Raw genomic sequence first — 18129 nt, forward strand, 5'->3', positions numbered from 1 at the left:
GACTACACCTAGATGTGATGTGGGGTGTCAGAGCTGCAATGTTGATGTAAGGAATGAGCTCTACTGCATCTAGTTGATGAGTTTTTATAACATCGACGTTGTGACACGCATGCCACAAATCTAGGGAAAGAAACACTTGGTGGGAGGTTTGTGAAATAATCCTTGCATGTAACCTCCAACTGCTAAACATAGACCCCTGAAAAAAAGGATGCCTTTGCATGTTGCCATGGGAGAAGAAGCCCATGCATGGAAGTCTATTTTTCTCGATCCCGGAGGGAACTAGTCAACGCAGCTGCACATGTAAGAGGTTGTTCGACTTCTTGAACAAAATTCCCATTTTTAGCTGGGAGTTGGGTTGACTGCGTAGGCAATTTATGTAATTTCTAGGAAGTGTAACTAACTACTGCCCAAATTTGCGTAAATTCTACGCTGAGTAGCCCTGCTGGGGAAAATTGCGCAATTCCTGCTGGGAGTGCTAACAAGAAGGATTGCGTAATTGTGGAGCCCAGTAGGTTGCGAGACAAGATTGCGCAATTTTTGGAGGGAAGGATGGTTTCCCTCTAGAAATGCACAATTTTCTAGGGGAAGTTGCTCAGCCTATAGCTGGACCAAGTTCGGGTGAACAACCTATGAGGGAGGTGCATCAAGTTGTGATTGACAAGCTTCCTTTGTGTAAGAAAAAAACTGAAGCTGGTGAACTTGATGAAGCAAGGCAAGCTATTGTGAAGGTTGGAAGGGAGGTTCCAAAATCAAGCTAAGGCAAAATTTGGGAGGGTGGTTGTAGCTACCACAATAACACCTTATAGGCATAGGAATCCCTTTATTGATAATGGTGGGATACAAGGTAAATCCAAGAGGTTGAGATGGAAAAATTCCTCACGGTTTAGGGGGAGATATCCGGAGGCATCCATGCTTCTATAGGCCTAGTGATGTGGTGGGATTGCGGTAAAGCCTGATTTTATTGATGAGGATTTCGGGGCCTAGGAATCCCTTGGTGGATATATGGTAAGGCCTAAGGAATCCCTGGTTGGTTTTGTTGTAAGTCCCATATTCATGCTTGGAGTATGGCACATGGGTGATTGGCTAAGAGAAATATTTGGTTCAGAACAATCTATGGTTGGATGGTTTGTGAAAGTCCATGGCTTGGTTAGCTTATGCATTCATTAATAAGAACTCCTTTTCCTTTTGTATTTCATGTGTAAATGTACTTGTTAGTATGTGGTTTTATGGCCGTTATATCCTGGTTCTTTTTGTTGGTTCTATGTTGGTTATAAGCATGGTTCATGACAGACTTTGGTTATGGCTCTCATCATGATTTGATTATTACATGAAATGTGGATGAACATATTACCTAATAAATGATAATTCATCTATTGCGATAAGGAATCAATTCTTCTTGATGATTCTCAGATAAGTATGAGACCCCTATTCTCAGATATGTGGTTATGACCTATAGATTACATGTTTGTGGTATGTTTGATGAAATGTTTGTCATGGCTAGTAGGGGTCAGATCAAGTCCTTGTACCAATGTTTGCATTAGTAGCTTTAATTCATGGTTATTTATCTTTTCTGTAAGTTTCATGAAGTTCTGGGTAGAGGCCTGAGACCTAGCCATGAAAAGGTAGCAAAAAATTGAGGGTTATTGGCTCAGAACTACCTAAAAAAGGGCACAATCATTGACATGCCTTACTGTGGGAGTGACTAGAGGGGCTCAGTCACATGCATGGCTTGTCACAGGAGTGGATGGGAGTCTAGCTCAGCTAAATGACAAGTTTCCTTAGAGGTTAGGCACATGGAAGGGTTGGTTTTCTCCTGAAGGTTTTGTAGCTGCCAAGGAAGGTCATATTGGTTTTGTTCTGTTGTTTCCACTTCCTTAACTATACATGAGGAGTTGAGTCACATCATGGAAACTCTTCATCACATGTTTACCCTAGTGGACCAATTAGCTTGTGTAAATGTAGGAGGAGGGTGTTACACCTTGAATCCTAAATGATGATATATACCTTTGAAAACCTCAAAAGTTTCTTCTTTCAATCCTCACATGAAGGTTATGATATTTTTTTAAAGAAATAATATCTTTTAAAGACATACAAAGTGTTGTGTAGATTCATGTTTGCACAAAAAGGAATGTATTATTTCATATCACTACAATGCTCCATAGAAGGATCATGTGGTTAATCAATATGAAATTCATATATTATAAATGCAAAAGAAATAAATTAGAATTCACATATTGATCATATGATAGATGTTTACAATTTTAATCTTCTTATATTGTGGAAATCTAATGTCAATTTTCATCTAGTTGTTTCTCAACAAGTGAGCATGAAATATATTGCAAAGTATTCTTAAAAAGTAAAAAATATGAACCTTATAAAACTTCGTCAAGATTTGATGAAAATAATTGAAAACATAAAAGACATTGGATATCCTTCTTGGCACGTGCATAAAAGAGGTTCCTTGTGGAAAAATATATATTCTTAAATCCTCTTACCCCTACTTGTGCCCTATTTGATTGTTGTGCTAAATTTTCCATGTACATTCTCCCAAAAAACACCCAAATCACTTGTGCCCCTCTTCATCACAAATTACAACAATGTACATCCATTGTTGATAAGATCTTGAAGCATATCCTTGTTCTCTAAATCCACTAAAACCTCTAGCTCTTGATTTCTTTTTGTTTCCTTCTCAAAAATTTCATTGGTTTTCTCATACTTTTCATCCCACATTTCTTCCACCTTTTGTTCAGGATTGTGAAATTCTTTGTAGTTATTATAATTTATTCCTTTAATAAAGTCTTCTTACTAGTTATTTATGGTAATTTTAGTTACATTTTTTAAAATGCTAAATGATATGGTGCTTCTAATGAAGAAAATAGTTTTCAACTAATTTGATCTTGTATAGTAGGTTTTCAAATATTAGCATACTTTTAAAAACTAGTTGAATAGATTCCTTCTTGTATGGAGTGCGTATTTATCTATTGTATGGATTTTGTCATAAATATCTTATATAATAAAATTCATATAAATTTAAATAGATATAGATTTTATTCTCTCATGAAATAAAGTTGGCCCTTCAATTTGGTAATCACTAGCTTTATTTTTCAAGAATCTCCCATTCTCTCAAATTCAAAATATTCTCCATGTATCATTAAGTACTTAGTAAAAATTCCCTAAATATTCATCTAAACTTCTTAGATAAGAATAAACTTTATTTTCTATTAGTATTTGGTTTAAAAACCTTGCAAATTATTATATATTATCTTCTTCATCAACTTTGCTAGATCTTCATCCTCTTCTCATTTCTGAGCCACTCCCTTTGGCTTCTTTAGTAAATTATCCATTTCTTCTAATTTTATTCCTAACACCTATTTTTTTTAATCGTTTAAATATATTTCCTTCTCTTCTCGCAATCCCTTTTACATGGCCTTGGATTTTAGTTGAAATTTTTGGTGAATGAGATATATGAACAAAAATACAACACCATCCTTGTTACAGTAGGGATCACTTTTAGTTTGGGATTTATATAGTCTTTTGAAGAAATAATTTTTTTTCTAAGAAGAAATAATTTTGAAAAAGGTCAAATGCTTCAGTTGGTAAATATGACTTATTGCAAAACCAAGAAACGCTTCAAACCTAGATTCACTAGTAAAATTTTGGGGTTATATATAACAATAGATCACCTTTATGACACACCCTTCAATCCTATGCCCAAATGGTTATGTTTTTCATTTATTAGACATGTGTTAGGGGGAGAGTGAAGAGAGATTATTGTTTGTGGGACTAGATTACTTAGAAAATAGGTATATTGACTTTGCATATATTTTACAAATTTCATATCTTCAATTAGTTTGCAAATTAATTATCCTTTAAATGGGGTTTTTTTGTATGGGTTTTCTCAATTGTGGAATCCCTTGAAGTTAAATCATGATTTATGTATAAACTATAAATTTGAGCTATTTCAATGGCTTGGTTTGATGAAATTTATTTTTTCATATTCTTAATCTATAATGGTTTTGTGTGACTCTGATTTGTTCCAGGCATCAACATGTATAAGTTGAGTAAATATTAAGAAAATGAATATTAATTTAGGTAAGTATACATATATTTGAATGATTCTTTTGGAAGATTTAATTAAATAAAGTTACATAATTTAATATAGTTGGTAGTTGGTAATGGAAATGGAAACAATTTGGAAATAAATGATTTTGAACAACATTTAATTACATATATGAATCTACTATCCTCACTCGAGTCCAAATGGAAGTTTTGTAGGATGGGGATCTTATCAATATGGGTTTGGTGCTCCCATTCCTATGTCTCAAAGACTGGGGCCTACATCAGTGGACCTACATTATCAATGCCTCTATACCCAACATCCCACTCATGCTTCCACATAACTGCGATATTGAAACCACTATGCATTTGGGCCTGTGTACACAATGGTAAAGAAAAATTATAATTAGTCTATGAATTAATTAGCATGCATGTAACTTAAAAAAAAGAAATGTTGAAACCTTAGGAATTATTTTTTTTACCTCAACTACTGGTCCATGTGGTTGTACATAGTGACTCTACTCAACAGAGTGTTATGAGGTGGAGGTGGAAGTGGAGGAAAATCCATGGAAACGTACACTAGTGGAGGATTTCTGGTTTATCAAGTGCTGTGTCTGATGACCTCATAAGTTCATCCATGTAGTCAGGTTGTGTCTACATGTTATCATGAACTTATTAATATAAATTCATTCTAATACGAACTTATTAATATAAATAGTTTTTAATTTAATGATAAGTGTTAAAATTTTCGTACCTATGCACCTCGTCCATGTTACATGGGTCGTGCACCCTCCAAGTGTCATAGATGGCATCATGACACATATATGCATATGAAAAAAGGTGGTCAATGGGTAGACTCTAGAGATATGAGTGATCATATAATGGAACTGGTAGGTCACGAGGCAACATTGTTGGTCTACTCATCTCTCCACACAATGTGACTTGTGCACTAGCAAGTGTTATCTGCATGTTATCAACAATGGTATGTCTAGTTTCAACATCAAGTTGCGATGAATCCTCTAACTACGATGGAAATACCATGCTCTGAGATAATAGTGGAAACAATCTTAGAGGTGGTGATAGATGCACAGGGTCACTATGACTCCTGACATGATTATAGCTACATCCCAAGCCCAGTCCATAAAAATAAAATCTATTGTTGGTGTAATCTAGCCTCATATGTAGCATGAACTTAACATATATATTTTTTGCAAAGTAAATGTAGACTTAGTCATGGTGGGGGAATTTTCCCCTACCTCCAATTAATTGATCATAAGAAAGGGGGTCGCATCAACATTCTTAAAATATTTGAGTGGAATTAGACTAACATGTCTAGCATGGTGCTATGGAGGGATGTCAAACAAATCCCCACGAATATCAATGTCATAGTGGCATTTTTCACTTCCTCCCAAGTATCTAGGCCTCTAATCTCCAGCCTCCTAATATTGTGTATGGAATGTAGGAGGTGGCCTTGTGGGCCTGCCCTATGGTATGTCCTGATCAACCTATTGACGCTCTCCAACATCAAATTCAAAGTTTTCCTACTAGGAAAGGTAGCAAATATTTTACCCAACTCTCTTGTGATCCATGTATGTTGGTCCCTAACATCCTCCAGTGTGATAGTAGTTGTAGCATTGTTCCATAGAGGGATCGACACTGCACTATGATCCTCAACTTTGTCTTGCTGAGGGTCTGCAAATATGAAACATATTTTAACATATATAACATTCTAATCATTATAAAATATACATTAAATCCAAACACATAAATTAAATATGATTTAAAAATTAATGAAAAATTCAAGACATAAACACATTAAGTTTAAAGTGGATTTAAAAATGTAGGAGGTGTACCTAAACAAGGTGAATATGGTCCACTATCTGTAACATGATCATTAATAGATACAAAAACACTACCTTTGACACTCTGACTCATTTTAGAACTAGGATCTATGAGTGGAACAAACACTGTGGTTGTGCTACATGATCTATCACGAGCCCGACCATGTATAGCATATCCCCCCCACACTTTGACGATTTGTGGTTGGGGGAATATAGGAGATGGCTCTGTATATTACATATAATACATACAAACTAATCTAAGAAAAAAATGTTGACTAAAATAATACGTATAATACAAAACTATTACATACAGTTTACATATAAACTAATCCAAAAAAAATATGTTGGCTTAGAAGGAATGCTGACAAAAAAACCATTTCTAAACTCAAGAAGCATAATCTAGCATGAAGTCCTAAACTTCAGAGTCCCTTTTTTGATAATTTATCAATCAAAGTATTGAGTTCCATGTAAACACAATCAAAATAAGTGATCAAATCTAACTTCACACTTTTTCCCATTTCTAAATAATGAATTTTATTCATAGAAAATAAATATGTAAATGTATGTAAAAATATAAAATAAAACTATTTGAAAAGATAATAAAATTTTATGTCAACCAAATGCTCCATAAAACTATAAGTTCTTATAACGTTTGACTTTGACACATGGCATGCACTAGGTGCAAGCACATGAAGACAATGTTTTTGGAACAACACACTACATAATGAAACAATATGGTATAAATTACAAAAGAGTCAAAATACTTTTATTCACTTTAAATGCACTTTTCATCAAGGATTTAATGTATGTATCAATGATGTGTTAATTTTTCTTAGGGATAGATTGTTCTTTTCTTTGGTAATTGATTTTCATTATTAAAATATTTAAATTCACCCCATAGCATCAAATCATTGTTCAGACTATTCAAAAGCATATGAAATTATATAGAAAGAACAACATTGTCATCAATGCAGTAGAATAATAGAAGAAGCATTCACTAATAGAGATGCTAGGATTGGTCGGAGACCAGGGAAAAATCCACTATGGGGAAAACCCTTTCAAATTCTTCTTCTTATTAGATTTTCATTAAATGATTCAATAAAGAGAGTACAATGATCCATATCTTCAATTATAAGCATAAGGAGTAAAATAAACTAAAAAATATCCATGAGACAAACCCCACCATGCCACTAATTAAAACCTTGATTCATGAACCTGTAATAAACTGTCATTGTCTGTAGTCAACTGTTGAACACTGTATCCAATGAGTGAAATCTTTGATCAAATAAACAATGAAATTTTGGATTCCATCGTAGGGAGGAAGAGGGCATGAAAGAGACTTAAAGCTTTCAGTCGCTCCCTAAAGCTTGCAAGTTAGTGACCATTCAAAAATTTACTTTGGTAAGTTTGCAACTAAGAAAAAACCCCTAGAAAACATGCCAAACAATTTCCATGAACCTGCCTCAGACCTATGCAAGCCAAAAATAATGAAGAGAATAGAATAATTCTCCATGATGATGTCGAAATGAGGTAGAGATCATTTTTATTTATATCCTTCCAAGGCTATCCAATTTTCTTTAGGGCCAACCTACCCAAATATGCAAATGTGGGATTATAATTCAAAAATACACCTGTCCAAATTGAGAAATTCAATAGTCAAAATTGGTCCTTTCGAAAAGAGGAATCTCATCCCATGGTTGGAATTTTTCACTGAGCTACCAAATTAACACTCCCTCTCTGCTAGGGAGAAATTCCAACTGCATCACGTAATAATCATAAATATCTTGTTATCAAATCATATCCCATCTTAAGTATCTCATCATTAAATTTTGTCACTATTCATCTCGGTTCATCTCTATTTATTCCTGCTTATCTCTTGATTGTCGCTGCTCATGCTAAACATTATCGAATCTAAAAGAAGAATAATTTGACATCAGAAAGGAGATCAATCTACCACCCTATATCCATCAAGGAGTCACTTCTACTGCTTGAAATCAACAATGAGGAGGCAATTCTATGATCCACATCAACATTAAAGAGCCTAGCTCAATTCGAAGGAATGTTAGGGAGCTTAGTATCAACCTAGAAACATATCAGCTATCACATCTCAAATTGAAACCTCATCGAGGAGCACATATCCACTCATAATTTCATGGGATATATAAAAATATTTGACCCCATATCGAGAAATAGGTGATATAGAGAAGAACATATCAACCCATCCTATTGCTTACCGATCTTCCCATCAATGACCTTCGAGGTTCATGTGGTAGAACACCTTCATCATAATCGAAGAATGGGATAGACACCCGACTTACCAAAAGGTAAGGATCAAATGCCCCAAGCCTCCTCAACCTATTGGGAAGATGGGGAGGGGAAATCACAACAAGCCCAACTTGTGGGTATGATGCCAACTGGGGTATACTTTGCAAAGACCAAGATAGGGGACAATACCATGGGCTAATACTCATGCAAAGACCAAGTAGGGCATCAAATTTTGTAATATTTTTTGAAGAGATCATGTTTTTGAACACGAGGAGATCAACATACGAAGCATATGGAAAAATGGAAGCAGGATCAGGCTTTGGGGAAGGGGCACCACCTTACCCTATGGTTCTAGACATTTTAACCGTTGTTTAGAAACCCTAGGGTTTGTGAATCAGAATAACTTATTTCATGATATATATATATATATATATATATATATATATATATATATATATATATATATATATATATATATATATATATATATATATATATATATATATATATATATATATATATATATAGATAGATAGATATATAGATATATAGATATAGATATATAATGCAAATATTTTTTGATGTTTTGCATTCTAAAGGAGGTTTTCACTTCAAGAGATTTGATCTATCTTGATGCTTTCTAGATCCATGGTTAAGATGGATCTATGCGAATTTTTAATCTTAACAATGTGATATGTATTCTATAAAATTGTTTTGATGCTTATCAATATTTAACAGCCATTTAATTTATATGACTTCCATAGATTAATTTTACATCACTTATATGTCGATAAAAACCACCAAAAAATGGTTTCTCCTTAAACATACGAATTAATTGGTTACAATGGAATGACCACACGCTTGTTGATATACATGCATCACTAGATTGGATATTATGAAGCACACTTATGGGATAATAAGTTACAAGAAAGAAGAGAAAACTTGAAAAGTGAGACAAGTTATTTTAAATTCTCTCTTTAGCTGCATGGACTTTAGTTATTCTACAACTAAAAATAATTCCATCTATGCAACATTTGTTTTCATTACAATTCTATCATATAATTTTCCTCTAAAGTTGGTGTTTCTATGTGACTATGAATGCTTGCAGTTTATTTTAGTACGTTTCCTACTTATGAAAGTCTATATCATACTTTAAATTGAAAACAAAGTTGTTTCTAGATTTTTCTTAGAGCGATTAGTAGTAGCACACATTATGAAATCGGGAAACAACGTCATTACATAGTAGAGTAGAGAGATCCAATTCTTGAGAAATGGAAATAAGAAATTGCAGTTTAATTTGTCCTTGAACTAAATTGTGAATTAAAATCGAATTCTATTCTCATAGAAACTTGTAAATAGTTAATTAAGTTTAATTAACTTAATTAGCGTAGGAATTTCAAGTTGGAAGTCTTTCTGTAGTCATGTATATGTTCTCCCTAAATTTTAGGGGTCCAGGTTGAGTTTATTTAAGTTGTAATTAGATAACTCAATTTGACTGAGTTATAGACAGTTAAACTAGTTCTAACTATTTGTTGAACTAATAGAGGTCTAGTAGTGAGTTGATGAATTGGTGCATCCTCAGTGCTACTCCAGCTAACTGAAGATTCCCTAATCATAAACTCATCCATGTCAGTTCAGAGAAAGACTTAGTTGAGTGTTAGGTCCCTATACTACTAGTGTAACCCCTTATTGTTATTAGTGCGACCCCCTTATTATATTGTTGTTCCCATGTAGTCCCCATATTGTTATTATTGTGCCCCATAGAAGCCCACTATTGTTATTGTTGTGGCCCTTACATTATTATTGTTATGTCGACTCTGGTTATATTGTGACCCCTTAAACTCCTATATATAGAAAGGAGGCCTTGTCATTTGTATCATCCAAGAATTTTTCTTTTGTGTAATGCAAAGGAGGTTGCCCCCTCGAAGAGGCTGATTTTTAAGTCGTTGATCTATATTTTCTATATTTTTGTGAGTGGGTTTCATAACATTTGGTATCAAAGCTTTGGATTCTAGGGTTTCGTTGCTCCAAACAGGTCATCGTGGAATTTTCGATATAAATTTTTCACTACAAAGTTTCAGAAGCTAAAAAAAACCCATTTGAGCCGAAAACGTTCTAAACCTCGGGTCCCAATTTTAAATCTTGTCTCGCTATATATTTAGATATATGATCTGAGGAAGTTAGGGTTTTTTCAAGCTCCAAAATTCCATCTCAAACATGTCATTGTGGAATTTGGCTATAATTTTTTCTACGAAGGTTCAGACTCTAAAAATAAAAGTTGTTTGAGCTGTAATCTTGGTGAAGCTCGGGCCCAAATTGCAGATCTTGTAATGCTATATTTTAGGAGATACAGTCTAAGACATTTAGGGCTTTTGCAAGCTCCCAAATTACATCCCAAATAGGTGAGCTTGGGAAAATTGTCATAACTTTCTCTCTCAGCATCATATTGAAATTTCATTAGAATTTACAGAAAGAGGACGAACTATACTTTTTTTGGTATTTTTTTCATGTCTGAAGGCCAAAACAGTGACATGTGGTACTTTGTACAAGTTCTCTCTACTGAAAAAGTATATAATTAGGTCATCATGGGAGATTGGGCATAGCTCTTTCTTGGAGAATCCAATTTTAATCATACTGATGGCATTAGAAAGCGGACACAAAGGGATACTATAGGTTTCAATTTCAAACATTGGAGATACAAAATTTCAGAGATACAATAGATTCAAGATCGAGCTATTAAAATCAAGAAACATAATGAATCAAATCAGGAAAATACAAACACCTAGTAAGAAAAATTGGATGGATGATTTGAAAAATGCGATTGAAGATAAGATAAATAGTTTTATTTGTGCCATGGAAGTATATTTGAATAAAGGCATGGAAGATTTGAAGAAAGACGTCGAACGTTTGAAGGAAGGTGGGACAAATCTGCTACAAGAAGGGCCTCCTAATGACGAAAAGGTAGTAGAGGAAACTCATGATGAGAAAAAAATAAATGTTAATTATGATTTGATGGAATCTAAGGTTGGATTGAGGACCCACCATATTCAAAAGATCGATATGCAACCATCTCAAAAATATAAGAAAAGAGAGATCAATGCCTTCAAAATCAGCCTTTTCGAGGGCGAAACCTCCTTTACATTACACAAAATGAAGAATTCTTGGATGATACAAATGACAAGACCTCCTTTCTATATATAGGAGTCTAAAGGGTAACAATATAATTAGAGCCGACATAATAATAATAATGTAAGGGCACAAAAATAAAAATAGTGGGTTTATATGGGGCATAATAATAATAATATGGGGACATGGGAACATCAATAACAATAAGGGGTACAATGAGAATAATAATAAGGGAATACACTAGTAGTATAGGGACAATGCACTATCAGTTGTATGATGATCCACGTTATACAGGTCATGCATGCAATCAGAGAAGGACCTAGTTTTGGATTGTGCAATTATGGAGGAAGGGTTTCCCAATTAAATATGGGTTGATCCCCACAGGAATTGAACAAGGAAATAGGGGCTTGGAAGGTAGCATAAATTAGATAAGTGTTGGTCAGTGTGGGCTTGTGAGACAAATAGTTTATCATACTTGTGCAGGAATTGTTCTAGTGAGAACAAGATTTGTATTATCACTCATATTTATGATTAATGCAATAGACGGTCGGTGTTTTGAGTAGTGGCTTTCCCCAGAGAAAATTTGTGTCATGTGTCTTTGATTATCTTCCTCTTGTCGATTATTATTTTCATCGATCTATTGGTTCTGTTGTTTAAAGAGTAGAATAGATTCTTGTCTTGTGTTTTAATACATTACATGAGCTATGAATATACATGAAAAATACATGGTATTAGAGTTAAAGACATTATACTATAGGATATTTCAAAGTTTTGAGTTTGGGGTTATAGGTGAAATTTGAATTTGCAATACATACTTCAAGATCGATAAATGGATTTCTACATTTTGAGGCTCGAGCATGCCTTGGAAGGAAGTTCGAATTATATAGCCTAGAAGGATAGGATCAAGATAATGCTAGAGGATAATGGGTTCAAGAAATTCATTTACCAAGACATTCCTAACCCAGTATTATCAGATGCACAAAATCTGGCCAAATGGAAGAAGTGTGTGGCGAAAGCGAGGTAGATAATCCTTGAGGGAGTTTGAGACCACATTGTCTTGAGTCTCCATGGGAAGGAAACTCCATATGATATGTCGAAAGAATTGATGGGCCTATTCTAGAACAACAGTGACCATAGGAAGTTGGCTCTAAAAGACAAACTTTGAAAAATCATGGTGGAGAAAGGTGAGACCATTCCAAAATACCTGACCAAGTTCACTCGTTGTCATGATCAGCTTGGAAGTTTTGGAATAACCATTATTGAGGATGATATGATGAGCCTAGCTCTCCTAATCCTTCCTAAGAGTTGGAATAACTATTAGGACTCTGTCAATGGGAGGGAGAAGCTGCCAGATTGGGAATGATTATGGTTGGATTTGATGCAGGAGGAGATCATAAGGAACACCAGAGATGGTTCCTCATCAAAGACTGATGATGAGGAAAATTGTGTGTTAGCAAGTAAGGCAAGGAAAGGGAAAGGGAAGGAATCCAATTCTAAATCAGATTCTTGTCATGGAGGCAAGAAGAAATACATGTCAAAAGTTAATAACTTCCATTGTCATGAGCTGGAACATTTTGCTACATATTGTCCACTAAAGAAGTCCAAGAAGAAGTCCTAAGGAGGAGTGACAAGTGAGGCTTTGGCCTCTCAATTCGAATTAGACTTTACTCTCATTGAATGCATGGTGTCATCAATGATGAGTAGCGTATGGTACCTTGATAGTGGAGCTTCATTCCACATGACTCATGACAAGGTGTTGCTCAGTGACCTGGAGGAGAAGGATATCCAGATGCATATCAAGATGGGTGACAACGAGAGGTATAGTTCTACTATATTGGGCACGTTACTTTTAAGAGGGAACATGGTACTCCTCTCACCTGGAGAGATGTTATGTATGTGCCTGAGTTGAAGAATAACTTAGTATCGGTCACCATGTTGGAGGATGAGGCTATGATGTGGTTTTTAGCAAATGAAAGGCGTTCATTCGACACATAGCCACAGGTTAGGTAAAGAATATAGGGATTTGAGTTATGAAACTCTATAAGTTAGAGGGAGAGGTTTGTGTTTTTTTTAGCATAGAAGAAAAGAAGGTGTAGAGCCTAGAAATTGGTGAGTTGTGGCATATGTTATTGGGTCACTTGCATCATGGAGATTTGAAAATCATGCAATAGATCTCTACTGGTCTTCCCAAAGGTACACTAGAGAAATTTGATACTTGCAAGGGGTGTACTTTGTGAAAATACACCAAGGATTCCTTTCACGATAGCGACAATCGAGTAGAGGAAATTCTAAAGTGAGTCCATTTAGATGTATGTGGACCATTCTCAACAACATCCACGACCAAGCACAAATATTATGTTATATTTGTTGATGAATTTTCTTGTAAATGCTAGATATTTTCCATGCAGAAGAAGGATCAAACTTTCACAAAGTTTTGAGAATTTAAAGAATTGATCGAGAAACCATGTGGAAAGAAGATTAAAACACTAAGGAGTGATTATGGTGGTGAGTATGTCTAAAATGAGTTAAAAAAAAATTGTGTAGAAAAAGGGATTAAACGAGAGTTGATGACACCCCATAACCCACAGCAGAATGCGGTGGCCAAAAGAAAGAACATAAGCATTGTAGGGGAAGCACAGGAGATGTTGAATGATCAGGGCCTACCACTACACTTTTGGGTTAAGGCCTGCAAGGCAACTATTTATTTATAGAACAAAGCCCCGCATGGGATACCCGGGATGAAAACAACAGAGGAGGATTTCTCTAGTAAGAGACTAGATGTTGGTCACTTCAGGATTTTTGGGTCATCGGTATATTTCCATGTGACCAAATATGCACGAAAGAACCTTGAGCCAATAACAAAGTTGGGGATATTTTTCGGGTACACTGATACCCCTCACAACTATATGGTGTACTTACTGACCAACATGATGAAAGTGGTTTGCAGCGATGTCATATTCAATGATGAAAAGTCCATGTGAGTTTCCTTTGAGAGAGAGCTTCGGCTACATGCAGTTGAGGAGCCTCAAATTGATGTGGAGAAGCCACATGCAAAGGATCAAGGAGTGGTGACATCCACTTAGGAAAACTCTTCCAGAGATGGGAGAAACCCCACTAGAGAGGTTGACAGGTTATTACATGATGCATGAGAGAATGAGGGAGCACCAACATCTCAGCGTAGACAGAGGAGGTCACTTAAGAGGTACACTAGATACATGGATCTTATGAGTGGATGTGTTGAGATAGAGCCATCTTCCTTTGCAAAGGTAGTGAAACAATCGGTTTGGTTTAATGGCATGGTGGAGGAGTATGACTCCATATTTCATAACATTGTTTGGGATGTGGTCCCAAGACTGAGCGACAACTCAGTGGTGAGCTTCTGATGGATTTACAAGGTAAAGAAAGTTGTAGATGGTAGTGTGGAGAAGCATAAGGTCACGTTTGTGGCCCATGTCTTTTCATAGGTAGAGGGGATTGACTATGATGAGACCATTTCTCTTGTTGCAAGGTACTCATCGATCAGATCTATATTGGCACTATCAACGCAAATGGGTTGGAAGATACATCAGACGGATGTAAAGACAACCTTCCTTAATGGCATGATTGAGGAACATGTATACATAGAGAAACTTAAAGGTTTTGTGACCTTCGATCATGAGTCGCATGTGTGTTGGCTCAAGAGAGTGTTGTATGGACTAAAGCAATCACCCCATGCTTGGTACACTAGGATCAATAACTACTTCACCAAGTTGGGCTTCAACAAAATTGAAGTGGATGTGAAACTTTTTTGGATAGTGGTGGAAGGTAAATTGTTGATCATTATGTTATATCTTGATGATTTGATTTTGATAGGTGATGATCAGTTGATCAAGTCTTGCAAGAGAGTTTGAGATGAAGGACATGGGGTTCATGCATTACTTTTTGGGCATGGAAGTATGGCATGGTGATGGAGAATTTTTTGTGTCTCAAGGAAGTTATGCCAACAAGATACTCAAGAAGTTCCACATTGAGAGCAGCAAACCGATGGAGACTTATCTGGCAAGTAACTGGAGGAAGGAGGATTCTACTTCAAGGGAAGTAGCGGAAGCTATTATTTACAGGAAGCTTATGGGTTCACTCATGTATTTCAGGAACACATGACCAGATATGTGTTACATAGTTAACCAGATTAGTCAAGCGATGGTTACGCCTACCAAGATGTATTGGAAGGCGACAAATAATGTGTATGGATTTTTGTACATATAAATAAAGGGAGTGAAGCTTTAAGGTTTCACCGATACAAATTGGGCAAGGAGTCCATCCGAAAGGAAGAGCGCATTATGATGTATCTTTAGTATTGGGTCAACAACAATTTCTTGGTACAACAAAAAACAAAGATCAGTTGCACTCAGTTCGGAAGAGGAAGAGTACATGGATGCAAGTCAAGAAACATGTGTGGCCATCTAGATGAGGAAGATTCTGGTTGGTTTGTTTGGTCAGCAGATGGATCCAACTATGATTTACTGTGATAACCAGAGTTGTATCAAACTCTTTGAAAATCATTTTTTCATGACTGGTCTAAGCATATTGATATCTAATATCATCATCTTCGAGATTGTGTATTGAGGTGCATTATGTTGTTGGAATACATTGCAAGGGAGGATCAAGACACTGACATTTTAACAAAGGAATTGTCAAGATGTAAATTCGAGTTTCAGAGAGACAGGTTCAGGGTAGCTAATAATCCCTTTATTATTGAGAGGGAGTCTTGAGAAATGGCAACAATAAATTCCAGTTTAATTTGTGCTTGAATTAAACTCTGAATTAAAATCGAATTCTATTCTCATAGAAACTTGTAAATAGTTAATTAAGTTTAATTAGCTTAGGAATTTCGAGTTGGAAGTCTTTCTGTAGTCATGTATATGTTATCCCTAAATTTTAGGAGTTTAGTATGAGTTTATTTGAGTTGTAATTAGATAGCTCAGTTTGACTGAGTTATAGACAGTTAAACTAGTTGTAACTATTTAAGGAACTAGTAGAGGTCTAGTAGTCAGATGGTGCACTGGTGCATCCTCAGTGCTACTCCAGTTAACTGTAGATTCCCTTATGAGAATCTCATGCATGTTAGTTCAAAGAAAGACCCATTTGAGACTAGAGTGCATGGATAGTGTACTATCACTTGTATGATGATCCGAGTTGTACAGGGCATGCATGCAATCAGAGGAGGACCTAGTTTTGGATTGCACAGTTATGGAGGAAGGATTTCCCAATTAAATATGGGTTTATCCTCAGAGAAATTGTTGATTGAGTTGGATATTGGTGTCCACCCACCTATTCCCCCTAAATCTCTTGTTAATTTCATTTGTTTCCTTGTTTATATCAACATTTACTTTTTTCAGTAGTTTTTCAGGTCTTGAACTTCTGGAGTAGTTTTGACCCCCTAAACAACGTTTTTTGAGGTCTGCAGCAGGCTTGTAGGCATAGCAAAGGGCTTGCGGAAAAACGTGTAGTACTCGGAGAGACCTTTCCAACAAGGTATCCTACGTAGAAAAGAAAGATAATATGACCAATTATGACCCCAGGAAGTTGGCGTCCCAACTAACCCCAACGGGGCCCACAATCTCTTAGTGTTACATCTCATATGGTTAGGGTTTTGGTTGTTTATGGTATTATCATGTTTTCCAATAATAAATAGGCCCTTGAGCCTCATTGTAACACAGTTTAGAGGCATGTGGCCACCACATCGCTTCCCAAATATACGCTAACATTGCGTAAGCTAGTCTTATTTTTGTTATGTTTGTAATCATATTTCAGTATTTGATATTAATGAAATGAAGTGTTATTTATACTGCACCTTTGTGTTTATGGTTATGTCTATAATTTTTTGTGTTCCTATTTAAATTCGGATAAATTGTGCAAGAAAGTAGGGGCCTAGCAGGTAGCAAAAATTGGGTAAGTATTGGTCAGTGTGGGCTTGTGAGGCAGAGAGTTGATCATACTTGTGCAAGAATTGTTCTAGTGAGAACAAGATTTATATTATCACTCAGATTTCAAATTAATGCAATAGATAGTTGGGGTTTTTAGTAGTGACTTTCCCCAGAGAAAAATTGTGTTATGTGTCTTAGATTACCTTCATCTTGTTGATTATTGTTTTCATCGATCTATTGGTTTTTTTTGTTTAAAGAGTAGATTAGATTCTTATCTTGTGTTTTAGTACATTACATGAGCTGTGAATCTACAGAAAAATCTACACCAATTCAAATCAAATGAATTTCACTAAGATCTTACTGCTTACACTCTTATGTTAATCTCAAATTGATAAATATTTAATGTATTTTCTTCATTACATTCCGAATTGAATATTTGAATGTTTTTATCATGGAAAAAAATATTAGGTGCAAAAGAAGAAGAGATGGTTGTTGTAAATAAATGTTGGCCATTGTTGATATATCTAACTAGTGGGAAAGTGAGGAAGAAAATCCTCAAGTTGATAATAATGATGACGCTCAGCAAGCCAATGCTTCTTGATGGATCACCCAAATTGTCGGTCACATGAATGTTACCCTTTTCTTTATCATACTAAGGCATGGAAATCGTGTCTCCTTAACCACATGTAGAATGTGAGGTTTCTGGTAAGGGTTAGTTCACTACTTTAGTTTTCATGGGATTCTTCTATATGGTATAATAGAAGGTTTGGAAAACTTGTGTAGTCATATTATTCTATTCTATACGTTATGTTTGAAATTTTTAAAATTATTTTTAAAATTTTAAAATTACTATTTTTGTATTATGTTTTTTAGTGGGATTCTTTTGTATGGGATGTTACAAAAGTATGGTGAATTTGTGTGGTAATATTATGTTG

The sequence above is a fragment of the Pinus tabuliformis genome, chromosome 7, assembly GCF_031772625.1.
Source record: "Pinus tabuliformis cultivar Carrire ecotype Pingquan chromosome 7, CPIR1, whole genome shotgun sequence".
Classification (NCBI taxonomy): Eukaryota; Viridiplantae; Streptophyta; class Pinopsida; order Pinales; family Pinaceae; genus Pinus; species Pinus tabuliformis.